This window comes from Oikopleura dioica, chromosome XSR (assembly GCF_907165135.1).
Source record: "Oikopleura dioica chromosome XSR, OKI2018_I68_1.0, whole genome shotgun sequence".
NCBI lineage: Eukaryota > Metazoa > Chordata > Appendicularia > Copelata > Oikopleuridae > Oikopleura > Oikopleura dioica.
In genome coordinates, this window is record NC_137294.1 from 2,756,737 (window position 1) to 2,772,416 (window position 15,680).

Here is a 15,680-nt window from a genome sequence, read left to right on the forward strand (position 1 = left end):
CTTGTAAACTCTTCATGAATTTGATTTTTCTTTTTCTAAAAAAAAATAATTGTAAATTGACCTAAATTAACAAAAAGACTGTTTAATTTCTAACCTCATAGACAACATAACAAATAATTATGAATAAAATCAGTGCCGCACAAGGAATCGCGAGCAAGATTCCTGAAAGAATGTGATGGTCTCTACTAAATTCACACTCAAAGGAAAATACCTGTAGTTCGCCACTGATTGTTGTTCATCCTTTTTCTATCAACTCAAAGGTCCTTCTCGATAATTTTCTCCTGGGCAGATAAATATACAGGGTTCTGTCAATGAACGCTGCGTTGCAAGAATGAACAATGAGCGGAGTTAGATTTCTGCGGGCGCAGAGCTAATCGCTCGTGAACTCAAGTCCTTTCATTTTTTATCAAAAATTAATCAGATACAACATTGCGAGGATACTGCTTCATATATACAGATGTTAATAATTGAGTTGGCCGTCAATCCCGCTCACCATCTGAATTTTAAATCGACTTGCCTTTAAATCGACTTCTTTATCAAAGGAAAATGTCATTTTGGACTTGCTTGAGTCAATCTGGATCGAAGATCCTCCGTCCAGAGGATGAAATCTGAACACAGTTTGGTATATACTGGTGGTTTATTTAATGTATTTCTTAAAGTTTCTAGGATTAATAAATAATCTGTTGCCAAAAAATTTTCTAACGTTTTATCTGAGAACTGGAATATGAACTGGAACTAGGGTAAGAGTAACTCTGGTCGTATGCAGAATCAATTGATACGTCGCTTGATTCAGATTCGTAGATTTGCTGGGCCGAGCTTGTAAGATCTATCTGTTGTTGTCAAATTGCAGGTTAGATTACCAAATATGAGTTCTCATTGACAACAAAGCTTGTTCTCTGCTTGAGCTTGCGAATGAGTTGGAGCTCGAGCTAGATGAGCTGAAGGAACTGGAATGGCGGGGTTTGTACTCGTTGTTGTAGTCGCTGTTTGGCTCAGGTAGAAGTCTCCAATTGTGGCAGGGTGAAAAAAAAATTTTTTTTTCTGAATGGCTCATCTGAAAGAGCTTCTCAAACTGTATAAAAAACGTTTTTACAGTCTGCCCAAATCTTTGAAATTTTCGAGATTTGGACTTGTCAGAGGTGGAAATTCCGAAATTTTAACTGCTCGTAGAGCAAAATTTTTCCATAACAAATTTTTTTTTCTATTTTTTTTCGGAAACTCTATAGTCGAATCTATGTGCTCGCGAAAATTGAAGCAGATCGGGCAACATTTGGGCTGCAAAAATTTTTTTTTGAGGATTAGTTTTGCATTAATTTTGCAAATATAAAGCATATACTTTTATTTAATTACAAACTACAAAAAATTAATCAAATAATGCTCTAAAGTCACTTGAGGTCATTTGAGGTCATCTGAGGTCATTTGAGGTCAACTTTTTTTTGCCGGTAAATTACATATTTTTATTTATTTGAAACATGAAAACGATTATTTTATCAATTTTAAAAACAAAAAAATAATTTTTATACCGTGCATATGTGTAAGATGCAAATGTAAAAGCACTTTAAACTAAAAAGAATGAGGCATGTTGTGTTTGTTCCTTCTCGTTTTGTTCTTCTTTTAAAAATCTTCTCAGTCAGAAAATCCAGGCATTCTGCGATGAAAATTTCCTTAATATTTTTAAAATTTAAAAAATAAAGATACAAGCAATTACTTTTTTTTCTCGACGGCATAAGAGAGAGTTTAGAGCAGTCAAAGAAGATTGTTTGACGATCTGAAACTTTAACACTGAGGATTTCGACCATATTTTTCATGTTTATAAATACCTTTCTTTCGTTTAGGAAGACTCCGTGGTTCTGGATAACTGTCATTCGCTGTTAAAATTTGTTTTTCGACGCTCTATTAAAAATAATTTAAAAGGCAAAGATTTCAGATAGTAAGATATTTGAAGTTACTGTAAAATATTCTTTATTTAAGGACTTGTTTGCTTAATATCCATTTTTCGAAAAGAATGATGCCGGGGGCAGGGTCCTTAAATCTAAGCTTCTATGAGTATCCTCAATTTTACCTGAATAATTGAGACGATTAATTGACGAGCATAATTGTCTTTCAGATGAACTTTATCTGGCGAAAAAAAATGCTGTTTGAGGCTTCTGAAGAATCGGTACTCAAAAACATTCAATTTTTAGTTCTATTTCCAATTAAATGAAAACCTCTTCCTGTTTTACTCGATAATAGTTAGCTAAGCTAGGTACTTTTGCACTTAATATCTTCTTGAGCCATTTTTGTGTTGATTCTTCAATTGTTCTAAGCGGCTTAGCAAGTGGAAAAGGTTGAACAAAGAGGATTTTTCTTGCATTCGTAAACAGCGATGTAAGGGTTCTATGTAAAACCTTTGAAAAGTTCTTTTATTTTTATTTTGTTAATTATCTTTATAATCGGACATAGATAAAAAAAATGTTCTTGCGACGATTTAGATAGAGAAAGAACTATCCTGAATTGCTTTATCTAGGTCAACATCTTGGAATGCCAGTGTTGATGCCTTCAGAATATTGTTGTGTCCAGCATAGACTAGAACTGTTCCGGAGACGCGCGAATGACAATTTGTATGGCAATTTTCGCATAAAAATCTCTCCGGTAGATTTTCACCATAGTTCCAGGCATTCCGGCTCTTGATTTGAAGAATTGGTCTTCTTTCCTCATCGCAGATTTGTCCTACTTTCATCAGGACTGCTAATTCAGTTAAACAGGCACCAGAATATGACGTAATAATCCAGTTTTTTTTCTTTAATTTGTGTTTTCCGAAATATTTTATCTAAAGTGGTGTTTGAATAATTTCTTACTTTAGCTAATGAAACACATATATAAGGGGACTCCGCGGAAAACCAAAAGCAGGTCGCACCCTCATATTTTGAAAATTTTTACGCGTCTACTTAAAGATCTCAAGATGCTCATTCAGAATCGCGATTAAAAATTGTATCGGGGGCATCGGGATATAGATATGATGGCCGCCGAAAAGAGGCCCACAAACCATAAAATCGAATTTTTCTCGAATTCCCAATACCCCCGATATGATGTTTATTCGCGATTCTGAACAGGCATATCAAGAGCTTTAAGAAAATGTGTTCAAAATTATCTCTCCATAAGGACGCCCCCATTAAAGTATTTTTTCCGCGTAGACCTAACTGTTCTATCATCTTTTTATATTCAAACAGTCCTGTGAATCTCCGAGAAGGAAATTTGTTTTTTCGTATCCGAAGAAACATGGTCGGCGCCAGCACTCTCGTTCATGCCCTTTGAACCATAAAGACTCCATAACTAATGTATGATATTAAGGATAGAACATGGATATTATGGATAGAACATCGGCTGAGCGCGGCTGCCCGTTTAGCGCCCCGCCATGACCGTTTTTTCAGAGACCCGTCAAATCTGAACGGTAAATGATTTTATCTTTATTATTTTTGCTTAATGATCATCAAAGCCTATTCTTTTATACAAACAATTTGAAAATATCAAAATGGGATAACTTGGTCAAAGTCTCGGAATGAGAGCGACTCTTTCAAAGCCCTCTATAAAAATCTAAAGATTTATTTTGAAACTCAGACTAGAAATAAAAGGAAAGTAGAAGTGAAATAGAAGACTAAAAGTGAAGAAGTCGGAGCTCTACAAAATCGAAGAATATAATTCATCGTTCAGATTAGACGGGTCTCTGAAAAATAGATAACGACGGGGCGCTAAACGGGCAGCCGATCTTATATTTTACGCTTAAGATGGAGAAAACAATTTTTCAATTAACTAGTTTTCCATTTTTCTAACATAGATATTGCGCTCATTTTTCTGACCTGTGTCGAGGCATCACCCATGTTCCGTTATGAGAACATACAGACAGTTTGAATCGATGATAAATATTAAATATCTTCTGTGTTTCAGGATTTGATTGAAGAATGGCTGTTTTATTTTATAGTCACACGGGCAATAAAAAAAATTATAAGCATTCTGAATTCAATGATTTGATTTCTTCTTTCTTTTGCCTTTCTTTTACTCACAGAAAAGAGAATTTCAAAAACAAGAATTAACAATTAGGAATATTTGTATTTAACAACGAGGAAAAAAAATGTAATCGTGATATTTCCAGATTAGGAAAAACGGACTCTTTTCGATTCAGCATTGACTTCACTTGAATGCTGTGCGACTCTTTTTGATGGAGTTGTTTTATTGCACACCCAATGACTTAAATTTATGAACTGTATTTATTAATATTGCCATACTTAATTTTTTTGAGTTGATTTTCCTTGATCTCAAGAATATTCGACGATGTTATTTCTGGTGTTCCAGCTTTGAATTCTTGCTCAATTCTTTAATAATTTTTATAAATAATTTTAAGCAACAAATAATTTTAAAGATTTTTTTTAACCTGTTGAGCACATAGACCGCGCAATCACGATTCGTTTGCGGAACATTTTCGCGTTTTTTCTTCCAAGGGCCCTGATCATTCAGAATTTTTCCAATAGTATCAAGAAGTTTTTTTTTCGAACTATCAATGGCGTTTTGATAATTTCCAATAGCCCCATTTGTATCATAGACAGTAACTGAGCGAGATTTGACATTAACGATCAAGAGTGCCGCGTGGTTTTCATCTTTTGATGACAGCAATAATGGTGCACAAATTTTTTTCGTTTCTTAAGGCTTGGGTCATTATAAGTGCCTTGAGTCATGTTTCCGACGGAAGATGTAGGATATGAGCAAAAATCTGTTTCTCGAATTTTAAATTCGGACAAGATAACGATTTTGACCCCGGACTTTGGAAATTTCCGCTTTCAGAGAAGATTTTGATATTTCGCTTAAGAAAAACAGAAAATTAGGTTTTAAAGCTCTAGAGTCACACCTTTGGCGGGCCACAGGGTAGAGGATACTGACTGTTTTATTTGTATTTTCTAATCTTAAGAGCGCAATCTTAATCAGGGTTCTCTAGAGCATATAGCCCTGTTTTAGTTAATGACGTTCGGTCGTTAAAACCCTTAACTGAGCTTGAATATCTGTTGCAGAGTAGACGTAATCGCTGATTGTTTGTTTGTTTGATAATTCTCGAAGATTGACGGGTCTTCTTTGAGGCTGATTTTTATTATCAATAATTATTGTTCCGTCTTTCTGTCCGATTTTTCTGGAAAATGTGTTTCCAGAATTTCGAACACAGAGACTAATTTTTCCACTGGAACAGAGATCGCAGCTGCAGACTATGTCTTTTGCATAAAGAGCTCCTCTTGCTGCGTCGAAGTTTATCATACGAATCGATTTAATTGACGGTATGTTGAGATTTACGGAAGATTTCGTGGTCTCTTCATTTTTATTCTTGAGAATGGCATATTCTCGCCCAGCAAAATTTTGTTTTGCGCGTTTTTCTTTTTCTTCTGTCCGCAGCTTCTGCTCATTTTCCTTCAAGAATCCGAGGCATTCATCAAGAGTACCACAGCGATTTACAAGTTTCGCATTTTTTATCGTGGTAGCGCAGTGACTATGGGCGCCATCGACGAGGCCTCAGAATTCTAGAATTAGTTTCGCGGAAAAAATACCTTTTCCATGGCGGCTGGTTTTGAAAATATAAGTTCTCCGCAGGCCATCGTTATTTGAAATGGCATGGTGAAAATGTTCCCTCGATTTGAATTCAGAGCTCGCATTATGTAAAACAGGGTTCGGGAAATTCAAAGATCTTATAAATCCGCAAGATCGAAATAGACCATTACCTACCGACGAGCCATAATGGAATTATCGTCAACATTAAAATGCAAATTTTAACCCTTTCGAACCCTTTCAGAAATCCTGTTAATGACTGTGAAATTTATGTTTCGATTTTTAAAATTTTCAACAATCATTTTTTCCGCCTCAATCGGCGCTCCGGCAAATTTCTTCTCCATAAGAAAATGAAAGTATTGCATTTTTTGTATTTCGTTTTCATTCCATCGAGCGACCGCCGTTAAAACGTTACAATTCAATCCAAGGCGCCCGGCTTGAAGATATTCATGCTATTTTTAGGGTTCATGTAAACAAGCCAAGCGAAATTAATGAATTTTCTGATCCCGAACTGTGACGCAGTATTATTTTGAAGAACAAACGTCGAGGCGTAGTCAAGCTTTCCACGGGTCTCAGAAAGTTCTTGCTTATAGACACACTTGACGTATTCATTCGATACAATTTAAGACCCTCGGCTCAAGATGAAGACTCCCTGGCTTAACATCTCCATGTTCATATACTTTAAGATCTTCATTATTTCTGCTCTTGTCGATGCTATGGGCAAGTGTTTCTCTCGTCATACTTTTAAGCTGATCGAAGAATTGCCGTATTGGCATTTTACCGCGAGTTTCGCTACCAGAAACAAAAGCTGTCTCAGCTTTAACTCCAGCTTTGAGGAGTTCGAATCTGTCAAAGGCAACGGTCTCGTCAGGATGCATTTGTACGACTTTTTCGAATATTTCTCGATCAAAGTCTTCCATAAATTCATCCGGACCAACGCAACTCTTGTGAGTGCAGTCGCTGCAGGATGTTGAATTTTTTGGGTGAACAAAGCAACTTGTCTTCTTTTTACGATCAGTGACACAATATTGTTTGTCCGTTGTTGCACAGGTGCTCCTTTCCAAGATTTCTTTGAAATTGAAGCCTGCCAATGCGGGAACGTCTTATGGAGGGGGGCTTTTTTATCCTCAAGATCTTGTTAGGACCTGTTAACGGATTCTGCGATGAACTGTGATATCTAAGAAAAGAGTCTCCTGTCCTAATTTCTTTCCAAGGCTCTGCGCAGCCTTCTCATAAGTTCCCTTGTTAAGGCAGGACTAATAAATGGTCTTAATCATATCATGGTGTGATTTCCATTACAGTGACAATAAATTTATAATAATTCACGATTTAAGACCCTATCTCGCAGGCGCATACAACTTGCGTTGTACGTGAGGGCGGAATGTAGTAAAATGGAGTCATACTTTTGAACTCCTTCAAAGTTAGGTGTGTAAGCTGTGGATATTCACTAATAAATTCAGCGTGAAGTTCTTCAAGAGTTTTTTTCAGTATTCTTCTCGAAGTGGTCAGAGACTGAGTCGTTGGTCGTAGCAAGTCAATTTTATGGGTTCGCGTATCACATTTTTCACGAAGATATTTCAAGACAGTGCGGTCAAGAATTAAGGATTCCCTTAGAGTTGCTTTCTTTTGACTCGGATCAATGAAAGCTCTCTCGTCAAGAAATGCGTCTATTGCCGAAACAAATATAGGATTATAGACATGATGGAGATCGTAAAATTCATTAATTTTATAATCCAATCTAATGAAATATTCGCGGATTTGATCTGATTGAAATTGGCATAATTTTCCCCAGATTCTTTTTCATCTGCAAGCTTCTTCAGTTTCTTTTTCTAAAGCGAGGTCGCTCAACTTTCCGATATTTATAATAGGGTGTTTTTCCATTTACTCTATCAATATTGTTTTGGACTTTTTGACCGGTCCTTAATTCCAAATGTCGAGGAAAGAACATGAATTCTTTCTTGCGAATTATTTTCTTTTAATACCGCTTTTAAAATCACGTTCTCATTTTTCCAAGTTGATTTGTCAAGCATATTTTTCATTATTTCACTAGAATTATAATCTTTTATAAATTGTTCTATTCTTTTATAAAATTTTCTCTTCACAAACCTTGGTAAAAGCTGCATTTTGATGAGAGTATTTTGATTCTGCTCACTCAGGTTTTGCATTTCACTTTTAATTTCCTCGGTTGTTTTCAAAGTTGACAGAGCTTCCAAAATACTTGGAACGGAAGATGTACTGGCAATTTCTTCAAGTGCACCTATCAAGTTTTCTTTTTCAAGTTCAAGCCGCTCAGCGGGATTTTCATCTATCCAATCAGGATCAGAGTCATCTTCCTCAGAATTCGTCGTTTTATTCTTTTTAAGAATAGAGCGAGGCTGAATGTTTAGTTCCTGCTCTTGGTTCTGTTCAACACTTCCTTCCTCTTCTCTAGAGGCGCGTGATATTTTTTCGAGACGAACGTCAGCATCCAAATGCTCTATCGTTGATTTTGATAGAATCCCGACTTCTTGAGGCATAAAAAGCATCTGCTCACTTGCCTCGACATTTTTCGTTAACACTGTAGGCAAATTTTTTGATGAATGCGGTGCCTCTTGATTTTCAAGAAGATAAGGCTCTTCAGATGATTTTTGCACCCTGACAGGTTCTTCTCTAACAGCTTGAACTAGACCGGAGCCGAAGTCATCTTTGTGATTACTCACGTGGTCTTCAATATGCTCTAATGGGATCCTCTGGCAGCATATAAAGCAGGTTGGCAAAACGCATTGTCTGATCTCATGCTGTCGTTTTACCCGGCCATTCTGTTTTGTTGGACGACTTCCACAGCATTTGTAGGCATCTTTTCTCTTCAATAGCTTCACATCATAGTCTTTGCTTGTGACGGAAGCCGTACAGTTACCAAGGTGATTATTGTATAAATCCAAAGAAGAAAAGTGCTTTTTGCAATCTTATTTTTGATAAGAACACAGCATACTTAGACAATCCTGATAATTATTATCTTTCCTGTGCAGACTCGACCAGAGCATATTTTAACATGATCATGAAATGCTGAGGCAGTAGAAGATGTTGGAAAATTATTTCCACATTTACGACAACAAGAGTATCCTTTGATGGATTTTAACAGCGCTCAAGCTAAAAAGCTAGACAAGTCCTGGGATTGAACAACGGTTTCCCGCGTCCGGCCGGGGTGTGCTACCACTGGATCAACTCGCCGAGATCTCTATCGAGATTTTGAAATGATACTCTGAACGGTCGGGCCTGAGCGCTGCTAGGACCCATCACCTTTATAATTGGACAATTTAATCGATGGACGAGACGTCGGTCCATTGTATCTATTGGGTTGTAAGCGGTCGTTTGGGCAGACAAGTAAAGATAGAAAAATTTTTAGGTAAAATATTTTTCATTCTTTGAAGGTCTGTTCAAAAGGCCGCCTACCACCCTTTTTGTATTAAGCTCTTTAACTAAAAACTTTGCAAAAAGTTTTTCTGCTTCTTTCGCCGTAAAAGCGGGAGAAGATTTCAGCTTAAGAATGTTAGAAAATTCTTAAAAAAAAACGATTATACCTTTGAGAGAATATCACCTAATTTTGACTTTTTCTTTGACGATATTATCTTTGTCACATCATTGATTATTTTCGTGGCAAGTTTATCAGTCATTGATAGAAAACTAAGCTCTCTTAGAGAGTCTGCAGACCGTTGATCGGTGATTTCGACCGATGCGGCGATCTCGCGGAGCCTACTTCTTGCCAGAGCTTGCCTTAAGCCTGTTGTTTTTGCTTTTGATTCTTTCTTGAACGCGTTTCTTAGGGAACGAGTTGAAGAATTTGTTCTGGTTAATGGAAAATTCTTCGTCCGACTGCACTCAAGAAGACTTGGTCTATGAGTGCTTGGTTTGCGTGCGATTTTTTGGAAGCGTGATCGTGTGACATTTTCAGTTTTCGTAAGCGCCTCAAGGTGACCATTTTGCGATTGTTTTATCATTTCCATCGTTTCTTCGTGATCTTGCAGATATTGATTCTCCGGTGTGTCCATCGAATTTTGAATTTCTGTCCCGTTGACATGATTGTAAGTGTAGTCGGAATCTTGTATATCCTCACTCACATTTTCATGACCATAACTTTGCAGGTGCGAAGAGCAATCTGCTTCCGCTCCTAATTCATTCACTGAAGACGTCGATAATTGAATTTCTGAATCCTCATCAATCGTAAGAGAACTTATATCTGGCACAGAAGGCGCTCGTTCGTTCATTATGTCGAAATCTGATGAAGATGGTACACTTGGAACGCATCCGTTCATTATGTCGAAATCTGATGAAGACGGTACACTTGGAACGCATTCGTTCATTGTGTTTATATGGTCAAGATCAGGGTCTCGAAAAATACGAGGCCAGGCGGCAGCCACAACCCACTCATACTCTTTTGGTTTCCACCTCTTAGAGACCCACCTCCGCTGGCCGCCAGGGTTCAGCGGCCACTTGGTGATTCATCTTGCGTTAACGCGACCCAGTCCGAATTTTACATTATCCGAGGCTGAAATTCGGTCTCCAGTGGAATCCAGCGGCCAGCGGCTGGCTTTGCCGCCAGAGCGTGGATTCGAAAAATGAATGGAGGCCGTAAGCGAAGGGCGCGCGGAGTATGAATAAATCCTCGCCGCCGCATGGCTGCCAATTTTTCGAAACCCTGGTCAAGATTCATCACACTTGGAACTCGACCATAAAAACCTCCGTTAAATCAGTCAGTTCAGAGTTATTCGCCTGAACCTCATCGTGGGAATAAACAGAAATGGTGTCAATATTAAGAATTGACGGAGCTGTGCCAAGCGGTTCATTTAGATTATCAAGTCTCTCGAGATCAAGAACACTGAAATGCAAAATTAACTTTAATTCAATCAATCTTGAACGAATAAAAACCTTGGTACTTGAAGAAGATTAACAGGAGCTTCATTGGGGTCAAAGTCATAGTTAGACACAGCATCAATAGAATCGATATTCATGACGCTTGGCGCTGGACCAAGTGCGCATAAATCATCTGGTGGTGGTTCAACAGGCATCATAGAGACGCCAAACTCGGACATCGTCTAAATACTTTAACAATTAATCCTTATCCAAGATTTTATCGAACAAATTGCTTAAGGGTAACAATCACGTAAAAAATAAGGAAAGAGTGAAAGAAAAGGATAAACATCGTAGAACATTGACATCATAACAGAACTTCTCATCCACGACGACGACTTAAAAAGAAAAATGAACTCCACATCATATAATTCGATTTTACCACAAGTTTTTGGAAACAACGATGTGAGAGAGACAAATTTTCCACACAGTAATTCGTAATAACCCTGATGTCGTCCACCTTGATTGTAAGATCGTCTTATTCTTTGTTGGAGACGTAGCTCATCATATGCACGATGAAGTTGATATATTCTGTAGTCTAAACACCTCGTCATTTCCAAAACATCTATTGTTTCTTTAGATATTTGATTCCAATTTGAAGGCTTGTCAAGTTTTTGGAAGAAAAACTTTTAACCAATCGTTCAGCTTTTAATCTGAGCCATTCTTTCGAAGAGATCGTCTTAAATATAACAGCAAGCTCAAGAGGCCTCTTAACCATAAATTTTGCAATTTCTCGATCGTCTAGATCAGAGCTGGTTATTTGATAACTGTCGTCACTCGAAAAGAAAAAGAATTAATTTTTAGAGAAATTTTGGAGACTTTTAAAGCGCTTACTTCTATTATCTTTTTCTAAAGCTTTCTGAAGATGATTGAACGAGACGAACGCGAAAGATAGAAAAACGACGCGTAAATATTAATTCGCACACTAAAATTTTTTGACAGATCATAGGACGCGAATTCGACAGCCATGATCCCGATTATAATCGAAAATTCATATGATAAGCGGTACCGCACATTCAAAAGAGCAATTTATGACAGGCCCGCCCTGAAAATGGAAAACGAAAAACGACTCGACAGTCATAGTGGCTTCGGTTCTTTCCAATATATCTTCTAATGCCCTGTACATTTGCTTTGGAGCAAACTCAGGGAGTTGGCTTTGCACGACACGAGACATCATAAAGGTAAGATTCGCCATGGTCCCCGAGCCATCATTTGACACTTCGAAGGAATTAAGGAATCGTGGGATTTTTCCAAGGTATTGTTTTCGAGCATCCATGGTTTTAACTAAGCAGATCAATTTTTATACTTTTGAAGCAATAATCAACGATCAGAAAGCAGAAAAAGCGGGTGTGCGCTCCGCGCCTGTCTTAAAGGAAACCCGCAACTTTCTAGAATTGATGGCCTTGAGGGCGTTGTTGAATTCAGGTTATAGGGACTTTTGCTGATTTCTAAAATGGTCTTTATAGCCTCGATGGCCATGATGTCCTTGATGGCCTTGTCGACAATCTCTTTTTCTTTTATCGCCAGAGAGAAATGAAAAAAATCGGTCAAAACGAAAAACACAAAGAAACCGACTTAAGCCGACCACCCACCGACCAAACCCCACCACCGATCAAATCAAAAAAAAAATCCATGGTAGGATCGTTCGGTGCCAATATAAACCCCACCATTTCCGACTAGGTCGAGTTTTTTGGTCGGGTCGATGGCCTTGATGGCCATGCTGGCCGTGATGGCCTTGATTGCCTTGTTGACAATTTCAGGTTCATCCCTATTAAAGGTGTAACGAACGTTAGTGATCATAATTCTCGGTCCGACCCAGAGTTGCAGATTTTTGAAAATTTTTTGTGAGCTGAGCTAGCTGAGCTGTGGTCGAAATTGAGCTGAGCTGGCCCCTTGAAAAGCAACTGAGCTGAGCTGGATTTTTTCGAAAAAAATGAACTGAGCTGAGCTGAGCTTGGGCTAATTTGAAAATTTTTGAGCTAAGCTGAGCTGACAATTTTTTTAAGCTGAACTGAGCTGAGCTGGCCCCTTGAAAAGCAACTGAGCTGAGCTGAATTTTTCGAAAAAATGAGCTGAGCTGAGCTGAGCTTGGGCTAATTTGAAAATTTTTGAGCTGAGCTGAGCTGACAATTTTTTTAAGCTGAGCTGAGCTGAGCTGGCCCCTTGAAAAGCAACTGAGCTGAGCTGGATTTTTTCGAAAAAAATGAGCTGAGCTGAGCTGAGCTTGGGCTAATTTGAAAATTTTTGAGCTGAGCTGAGCTGACAATTTTTTTAAGCTGAACTGAGCTGAGCTGACCCCTTTGAAAACAACTGAGCTGAGCTGAGCTGAGCTGGATTATTTCGAAAAATTTGAGCTGAGCTGAGCTGAGGTTTATCTGTTAGTTTTTGAGCTGAGCTGATGATTTTTCAAACTGAGCTAGCTGAGCTGAGCTTACAATTTTTTCAAGCTGAGCTGAGCTGAGCTAGCTGAGTTGAGGTTAAAATTGAGCTAGCTGAGCTGATCTGACTTTTCTCGAAGAACCATTGAGCTGAGCTGAGCTGAGCTGGCCCCCTTGTAAAGCATCTGAGCTGAGCTGAGCTTGGGCTTATCTGAAAATTTTTGAGCTGAGCTGAGCTGACAATTTTTTTAAGCTGAACTGAGCTGAGCTGACCCCTTTGAAAACAACTGAGCTGAGCTGAGCTGAGCTGGATTTTGTCGAAAAAATTGAGCTGAGCTAAGCTGGGGTTTATCTGTTAGTTCTTGAGCTGAGCTGAGCTGATGATTTTTCAATCTGAGCTTGCTGAGCTGAGCTGACAATTTTTTCAAGCTGAGCTGAGCTGGGCTAGCTAAGTCGAGGTTAAAATTGAGCTAGCTGAGCTGAGCTGACTTTTCTCGAAGAACCATTGAGCTGAGTTGAGCTTGCTTTCTTCAGAAAAATTAAGCTGAGCTGAGCTGAGCTGACCCTCACCTCGAAATCGCTGAGCTGAGCTGAGCTGAGCTGTAGCTCATCTAGCTCATATAGCTCACCTCAGCTAGCTCACAAAATTTGTAACTCTGGTCCGCGCTATTCCGATTTACGGAAAAATGTAAAATGAGGGAATTATAATGGCCTAAATTCCCTTTTATAATTTTAGACTTGTAATAGATATATCTGTTTAAAAAATAAGTCAAACGATAATTATAATAAATAAGTATAAGAAGGACCACCGAACATACTGTTTTTTCAGAATTTTTTTCTGCGCGAGGCCCATCTAGGCCAAAACCGTGGGGGAAGTCTTTAAAGCATACCTTCTGTCTTCGTTTGAATTCTACTTTCTTTGGAGTCAGTCGTTGGCAGGATTTCTTCTGTTTTTGATTTTTTCTGCAATTAACAAGCGTCTTATATAATTTTAAGAATAAATATATATATTTAGTATACCTGTCACTGGTATCGAAAATTATTAACAATCTTTCTCTTAGCTTTCTCTTCTTCTCTTTCAATTTTGTGTGTTTCACAGAATTAACTTTCTCGAAGTGAACTGCCAGCCAGAAATTAGTTTGGAAATTTTTTTTTCATACTGTGATTTTGATTGATGCATCCATTAAATAATCATTAATGAGCGAGGTAGTTCCGGAATCGCGAGCGCATGTGTACACTTCACCGTCGATCGATATTGAAACAAAAAATTTTCAAAATCAAATGAGCAATATTTTTGCTCAAAATTATTATTTTCAAAATTAAAAAAAATAAAAAAATGTAATTTAACGGCAAAAAAAATTGTTCTCAAATGACCTCAGATGACCTCAGATGACCTCAAATGACCTCAAGTGACCTCAGAGCACTATTTGATTACTTTTTTGTAGTTTGTAATTTAATAAAAGTATATGCTTTGTATTTGCGAAATTAGTGCAAAACTAATCCTCAAAAAAAAATTTTTACAGCCCAAATGTTGCCCGATTTGCTTCAATTTTCGCAAGCACATAGATTCGACTATAGAGATTCCAAAAAAAAATAAAAAAAAAATTTTGTTATGGAAAAATTTTGCTCTATGAGCAGTTAAAATTTCGGAATTTCAACCTTTATCAAGTCCAAATGTCGAAAATTTCGAAGATTTGAGCAGACTCTAAAAACGTTTTTTATACAGTTTGAGAAGCTCTTTCAGATGAGCCAATCAGAAAAAAAAAAATTTTTTTCGACCTGCCACAATTGGAGACTTCTACCTCAGGATAATACGCGGGGAAATAGTCGCATATATCGATTTCGAAGAAAGGCCTTAAATTTTCCTTTCCAAGAGCCTAATTTGTCAGTTTTACCCATCGCAGCAAAGGTACTCGTTCGAATCGATGTTGTCAGGGTCAACACAGTGACGAACACGTTTTCTGTCTTCATAAAATTCAAAGTTTTGGAGCTCATTGCGTTCGTCACAGCCGTTACTCCAGCCAGCCCAGAGTGTCCAAACACCCAATTTTGCGTTTTCTTTATTTGAAGTTCAATTTTATCTTTTGGCGAAATAACTTCTCTGTGTTAAAACTAAACGTTCCTGGGCATTTTCCCTCTGGAAGAGGTCCTCTTCGTCTTCGGGTAAGACTATCTCCTCTGTTACCACTGTTTCCACAGCATATTTTCAGTTCCGCTCTACCGTAGCGATTGTGACAGTCTGATCCAGGTCCGGTTATGTGAGGCTCGTAAGGCAGAAAGTAGTAGGGGAAGTTCGAAGACTGTCCATTCAATCGAGTTATTTGAAAGCGAGTTTCATGTTCATTCAGATTTCCAGGGTTCAGCTCTCTACAACTTTGAGAAATAGTTCATTATTTTTTAGCTTACCCGATTCCACATGTTAAGGGTGTCAATGGAAGTTCATCTTCATTTAACCAACCAACTGGCTCCGCATTTCCCGGCACTCTTCCATCAAAACCAAGGTACTTGCAAACAGCATTTTTTGTATGTTCTGAAAATTTCAACAAAGATTTATCTACACAGCCTTTATTCGTTGCTTACAATTCTCTCAGTGACAAGAGGGTCGCCAATCATTCCTAGCTCTTTTGTTTCTCCATCACGAACTTTTATAATAAAGGTTAGAGCAAAAACTTAGAGATTTTTCTTTGAATAATTAACCCTTTTCCATGAAAAAAACTCGGCCGCAATCATAGCCTTCCAATCGCAATGTTTTGAGATTATCAGGGATTTCGATTTCGATGGTTCTGATTGAGCTAGTCGTCGTTGATGTTGTCGTCGTCGTTGTCGTTGTTGTAGTCGTTGTTGTAGTCGTTG

The 15,680-nt window shown here is 38.0% G+C and overlaps 4 long non-coding RNA genes across 5 annotated transcripts; all 4 read right to left on the minus strand.

The window, feature by feature from the left end:
* Positions 1-815: 815 nt before the first annotated feature.
* Positions 816-14,881, minus strand: LOC145707363 (uncharacterized). The gene is made up of 3 exons (XR_014134747.1): positions 14,723-14,881; positions 14,630-14,681; positions 816-991 (listed from the first exon to the last, which is right to left on the minus strand). It is a non-coding gene; the product is annotated as an uncharacterized LOC145707363 (long non-coding RNA).
* Positions 1,553-2,451, minus strand: LOC145707364 (uncharacterized). The gene is made up of 4 exons (XR_014134748.1): positions 2,063-2,451; positions 1,821-1,893; positions 1,709-1,774; positions 1,553-1,664 (listed from the first exon to the last, which is right to left on the minus strand). It is a non-coding gene; the product is annotated as an uncharacterized LOC145707364 (long non-coding RNA).
* LOC145708370 (uncharacterized) lies at positions 3,483-8,857 on the minus strand. 2 transcript variants are annotated; one of them, XR_014134824.1, is made up of 4 exons: positions 7,669-8,857; positions 4,409-7,608; positions 4,263-4,349; positions 3,483-4,224 (listed from the first exon to the last, which is right to left on the minus strand). It is a non-coding gene; the product is annotated as an uncharacterized LOC145708370 (long non-coding RNA). The 2 variants fall into 2 exon arrangements; XR_014134823.1 differs by having other exon boundaries at positions 4,409-8,857.
* Positions 11,495-14,191, minus strand: LOC145707798 (uncharacterized). The gene is made up of 3 exons (XR_014134771.1): positions 13,848-14,191; positions 13,718-13,807; positions 11,495-11,733 (listed from the first exon to the last, which is right to left on the minus strand). It is a non-coding gene; the product is annotated as an uncharacterized LOC145707798 (long non-coding RNA).
* Positions 14,882-15,680: the final 799 nt, after the last annotated feature.